This window comes from Microtus ochrogaster, chromosome 4 (assembly GCF_000317375.1).
Source record: "Microtus ochrogaster isolate Prairie Vole_2 chromosome 4, MicOch1.0, whole genome shotgun sequence".
Taxonomy (NCBI): Eukaryota; Metazoa; Chordata; class Mammalia; order Rodentia; family Cricetidae; genus Microtus; species Microtus ochrogaster.
Genome location: NC_022011.1, coordinates 28,893,922 through 28,900,207, shown reverse-complemented (window position 1 = coordinate 28,900,207; position 6,286 = coordinate 28,893,922).

Here is a 6,286-nt window from a genome sequence, read left to right as displayed (position 1 = left end):
AGTGCTGGGATTAAAGGCGTGCGCCACTGCCGCCCGGCAAACCCTGTTATTTATTATTATTATTATTATTATTATTAATTTTGAGATAGTTTCTGTGGTTTCACTAGGTTATCTGGAGAACAGTGGAGACTGAGGAGAGAGGAGGCGAGACCCAGGGTCCAAGATTCTGGGACTAGCCCCTGGTCTGGTCTGGGCTGAGGATCTATGAATGAGGGTGTGATCGGTGAGCACTGTGCAGTGAGCTCCACCCTGGGCACCGTGCAGTGACCACCAAGCTGTGGGCACCGTGCGGTGAGCATCATGCTGTGGGCACCGTGCAGTGAGCACCACGCTGGACACCGTGCCATGAGCACCACACCACAGACACTGTGCCCCTCCACCCTGGTTTGGAGCTGTGGTCAGGACTTGTCCTCACACTCAGGTGGCTCCTCTATCCTATACAGGATGGCATGCATCTTATCAGAGGCTCACAACCTTTCCCTCTGACACGGGACAGGTGTCTCAGGTCTGTTTCATAAGGCAGAGCAGAACCTCTCAGGTCCTTAGGGGTCCAGAGCATCCCCACAGGGCAGTTACAGTAGCAGCATCCTGTCTGCAGTCAGAGCCTCTAACACCCACTGTGGCCTCTGGTGGATGTCAGTGGACTTGAGTTACAGCAGCATCCTGTCTGCAGCCAGAGCCTCTTACACCCACTGTGGCCTCTGGTGGATGTCAGTGGACTTGAGTTACAGCAGCATCCTGTCTGCAGCCAGAGCCTCTTACACCCACTGTGGCCTCTGGTGGATGTCAGTGGTCTCCAGGTGAAAACAGCAAAAGAACCAACAGAAGCAAGAACGAAGACTCCCCTGTCTCTCACACCAGGGCCACAGGGCTCTGACACTTCTCCTCCATGGCACCTTCAAGACAGTTCTATTTGGTTGCTCTGCAGTGTGGACCTTATGCCTCAGCACACAAGAAGGCTGCTTTAGTGCTGTGTATCACGTCTCTATTCCAGTCAGCAGGAAATAGCACTGCCTAGAAGGAAGAGTAGGGACTCCAGTCAGCTGTAGGGTTTGTTTGATGTTTTAGGGATAAGGCGACCACATTCTTACCTTGGTCTTATTAGCTATACTGTGGTCAGATAACATCAGCTACCAGCAAGGGAACTGGGAAATGTGGTTTCATTTTGGGGTGTCCATATTTCTGGTTACGGGGACTGTTTCTGTGTTCCCATGTGTCCCTGGTGTTTGTGTCCCAGCCAGGGCTGTGAAAGGGCTTCCATAAGTGGACAAATGTGTGTATGGTGTACCAGAAGGTCGGACACAGGGCTAATTGGGACTCACTGCTCAGTCCCATGGTGTGTGATGGGTCAGGGTATAACGGGATGGCTCGGTAATACTCATTTCACCATGGTAAGGGTGAGGACATGTGATCTACACAGAGGACTTGACCTTCCCAGCAGCAAAGGGCTCTCTGTCTCTGCCCCAGTTTGCCTGGGCCATTTCAAGATCCCACCATCCTGTCCAACACCAGGCTGGGCCTTGCAGAGAATGTCCCAGGTAACTCCGCCCTATAGTCTGTATTTCAGTGACTTTAGTGATGGCAGACAGCTGTGAGGTGGGATCATCTACGATTAAATTAGCAATAGACCCCCCCCCAAAAAAAACTTCAGCAGATGGGAGGTCCAGTCACTTGTTATGGGGGTGCAGAGGACGGCTCCATAGTCTTGTGAGGGGCAGACTTACTCCTGAACACTCAGCCAGACCAAGAGGCAAGGAGGCCCACACACTTCCACCAGATGAAACTGCGGCTGTGGCTCCCACGTGGGGTCTCCACACACAAAGGACTCAGGTTGCCTTCTGTCATGGCAAGAAGGTGACAAAGAGCCTTGTCTTCACCCTCTGTCCTTGGCAAATGTAGAGGGGAGAAATCTGAGCTCTAGGAGGGACTTGGAATTCCTCTGGCCCATTTCTAGTTTTGACGCTGGGAAACCGAGGCCTCAATGGTCAAGTGCGTTTCTCAGAGGCCCGAAAGAGTTAGGACTAGACCCCAACCTTCAGATGTCATGACACTTATTTCCATATCAGATTCCTGGGAAGGCTCTGTTGCCTTCTTGCCTCAATTATGTGTGGGCCCAGAATGAGCATGCAGGGCTCAGGAGTTCACTGTCCTGTTGTGAAATTCTAGTTCCAAGCTCTGTTAATTCTGTCTTGTTTGTTACAGAAGAGGACCCCACTCAGGACCCCACTCAGGACCCATCATTTCCTCATGGGATGGTACAACTGACTGCCTGTTGGCATCTTGCTTCCGCCTGTGGCACAACTGTCCACTCTGGTCCCAGACTTCTCTGACCCCACCCACGTCAGCACCCTGGGGCTCTCTCCGGTAAGTCCAGCTTACCGCAGAAGCAAGTTACCAGGGAACCTCTGCCAGGAACAGAAACTTCGAGGCTCAAAAAACTGGGTGACCTCAAGAAATGAAGAGACAGCTGAACAGAGGACATTCATGAGCCTGGGTTCCAGCTGGGGTGGCTGACGGCAGACTACTGACGTCTTCCATGTGTCTGCACCCCAATAATGTAGCTCTCCAACTTCAAGTCGGAGTCTGGGAATGTGGCTCGTTTGACTGAGTTCCTGTCTGGCATGCAAGGAGCCCTGGGTTCCATTCTCAAGATGGCATAAACGGTGTGATGGAGCATGCCAGTAATCCCAACATTGGGGAGATAGAGGCTGAAGCATAAATTCAAGATTATCCCGGGCTACATAGTGAACTTGAGGTCAGCCTGGGCTATATGAGACCTTTTCCTTAATAAAATGAAATCCCAAGTAGTGTGGAAAACCTGCTCCAAGCCTCTGCATCTTACCTTCATTGCTCCTCAGGCGCAGAGAGTGGGATACCATGCCAATCACCTTTGCCTGCCTTTCCTTTGAGGGGGGTGGGTGGGCGGGCTTCCCAGAAAGCCTGCTGTGCTTGGCCCCTGATGACTGTCCTTTCTCCCTGTTTGCCTGATAACGGCTGCATTTGGAAATAAATGACACTCTGTCCTCACATCTGCTCCAAATTTGTGTTTCAGAAACGAGAGCGCTCAGTTGCCTGGTATCACAAGGCACTCCCCTAGCCTGGGAGTACGGAGCTGATTGGATGTCCCACCCAAAAGGAGAGGCGGTTCAAGCTCTTTCCAGGAAATTGAGTGGAACACCCAAACTGACATCCAATATTAAATACTATATTTGTGGAGTTGTTCTGGAGAGTTCCCTGGCATCCGACATCTGGGAGAGAAATTTAAAAGTGGGGGAAACTGAATGCCTAGTTGGAATGAGGCTCATCAGAGCTGGGAAATTAGAACGTCACTGTGCACTGGGCAGGAGGGCTGTGCAAAAAGGTAGGGCTATTAAAATATGATTAGCCCAAACGTATTTTGTCTCCAAAATGTCATACATCGTTAAAGTTGAAAAGGCTTTGATGCCAGTACCCCTGGCAAGGGCTGTGCCCCGTCAGCAGAATGGACCCCAGAAGGTTCTCTGCAAATATGCAGGCTCATCAAGCAGGGCAGAACCCAGAATACAATGGCTGTACCCCCAAATCCAAGCCCTGCTGCTCATGAGCCCCAAATGTGGTATGTATCGACCCAGGCCGATTCAGGAAGTGGGGCACAGGGCAGGGCCACCTGCAGAATGCAATAGAGAGCCGAGGGTGCAGCCTGGTGGCAGAGTGTTTCTGAGCACCAAGTCCCTGAGGTCTGTCTCCAGCAGCTTAAATAAAACGGACAGAAGTATACCTGAAATCTGGGCCATCAAGAGAAATGGTATTTTAGCACAGGAGCAAAAAATTACGGTGCTAAACCGTTATCTGCTGTGATTGGCCAGCCTGGTTTCCTTTCCCTTCTTCTCTTCTCTTTTCTTTTCTTTCTTTTTTAATAAATAAAGTTTTACTAAGGCTCTGGACCAGAATCAGGGACGGACCAGCCAGTAAAGGTTTTATAAAGTCTAGGTCATATTTTGTCCTTTGAAAAAAATTGATATTTTGCTTTTTACAGAGTTTTACAGTTTTGACTTATCTTTTGAGGCAGGATCTCATGTAGCCCAGGCTAGCCATGAGCCAGCATCTCACGTAGCCCAGGCTGGCCAGGAGCACACAGGATGACCTTGAATTTCTGATCCTTCTACTTCCTCCTCCCAAGTACTGGAGTCACAGGCATGTGCAACCATATCCAGTATTGTTCATGGCGCTGGGAATAGAACCCAAGTGTTGCATGCATGCTGGGCAAGCCTTACACTCTCCGAGCCACATCTCCATCCTTAAAATTTTGATTTTAATAAACAACTGCATTTTTTTTAATGATACGCTCATGGGAGGCGAGAGTTGTGGTTTTTTTTTCATCTAAGTTTCATTCTTTAAATCAAATGCTTTCCGCTAGGTTACTGCAGTCCCTGCCCCAGCCAGGAAAGGTTTGACGTCGTCTTGTTTCTCCTGGGTCTCCAGCTCTCTCACTGTCACTGTGAGGACCCTGCCTGGTACTTGGAGGCCACCCAGGGCTTATGGTAATCCTAATGGCACGGCTGGCCTTGGAAGCCCCTCTCCCGTCCATGAGTGGGATGCGGAGTTGGCACCTCCCGGCCAGGGTCTCCTGGTATCAGGAAAGAAGGGGACAGGAAGTCCCATCATGCACCGCTAGAGTAGAGACCTCAGATGCCATCCCAGAGACCACCTGCACTCGGACATCTGCTCAAGCATCTGGGCCTGAACCACATTCGTGGCTGTGGACAGCTATGAAGATTGCTGGCAGCTGGCAGTATTTTAGAGTGAAAAGGGCCGAAGGCAGCTCTTGGCTTCCTCCCAGGCATAGGCAGTGAACCCTGTGTGCTGCCCCTCAGCAGCTGGCTTTGGGGGACCCCAAACATCTCCACCTGACATGGGGGGGGGGGTCCTAGGAAACCTGAAGTGGCCTTGGGAATGGCTTAGGCTGACTGGCAGGGTGAGGAGGGTGTCCCTGACATGATGGGCAGCAGCCATGTCCCAATCCAGGCGCAGGCTGCCTTGGTTGCTCAGGCTGGCCTTGAACATTGTGCCCTCCCCCTTTAGCCTCGCTAGTAGAGGCTCCGTGAGTCAGGAGGAGGCCCACCAAGACAGAGTTAGTATAGAAATGCCACAGTAAAGCCCACTGCTCTTTTTCCAGCACTGGGTATCAAACTCTGACCTTCACACGCACTAAGAAAGCTATCTAGCACGGAACTTCGTCCCTCGGAACCTGTTACCTTGCATGCTAATTAAAAATAACTATGAACAATATCAACTCCTGGCCACATCCCATATTTACTGAACAGGAAGCGTGGTGATCGTGGAGAGTTCATTTTCGATCCCTCTCATGTGGCTCCTCCGACAACCGTGAGCAGCCATGGAAACAGCTCTCTCGCCAGAATCTCTCACTAATGTCTGGGAGGCATTGGTTCTTAAGTAGAAGCTCCTGGGTCTGCCTGAGGCCTGAGCTCCTGGGGTGTACTTGGTCATTACTGACTCTCGCTGTCCCTCAGTGTGCGGATGGGGTTCAGGAAGACCCATCATCTCTCTTGGCAGCTGTTCATACCCATCCCGTTAGGAAAAGAGGAAGGGGAAGGTTTGGGGGTCATGGCACACCTGCGCTGGGCAGATGACCATCAGGAAGTGCTGAGGTAGGAGTGTCATCGAGGAAAGTTGTAGCCAGGGACGTGGGACGAGTGGCTCTGTAAGGCTGGTTTTGCCTCCAACCACTGAGGGCTGGAAAAGGCCCAGTCATAATAGATTTGACCCGCGGCCTGCTGACGATACAGACCCGAAAGCGGCCCAAGAGACCCATAAACTGAACTCGCAGCTCCCGCCCGCCCCTGGTTTGGCATGGTGGAGGCTGGCATTACTACTGTGGTGGGGAGGAGCTGTGGTGACTCATGTCATGGCCCCTCCTCCCGGAGCTTCCCGTTGACATTGTTGAATGAAGCCTTGGACGGACTGACGGCTGAGTTACTGCAGAACCTCCTGGAGTGGCCGAAGCTCTCAGGCATGGTGGGGGCCTTCCCATCATTGTCACTCAGAGTCTTGGCCCCAAGTTTGTGGGGAATGTGCATTAAAGAGGACTGCTGGACCTGCATAGGATTTGATTCAGAGTATTTACTTGGCTCTGTGGTGGGTGGAGAAGGAGGGGAAACCGAGTCACTTCATACACTGGGAAATCCAGGTCCTTAAGTGTTTACTTTCATACCAATGTTTTCTTTTCTTTTTTAAAATATTTATCTATTTATTATGTATACAATAGTTTGTCTACATGTATGCCTGC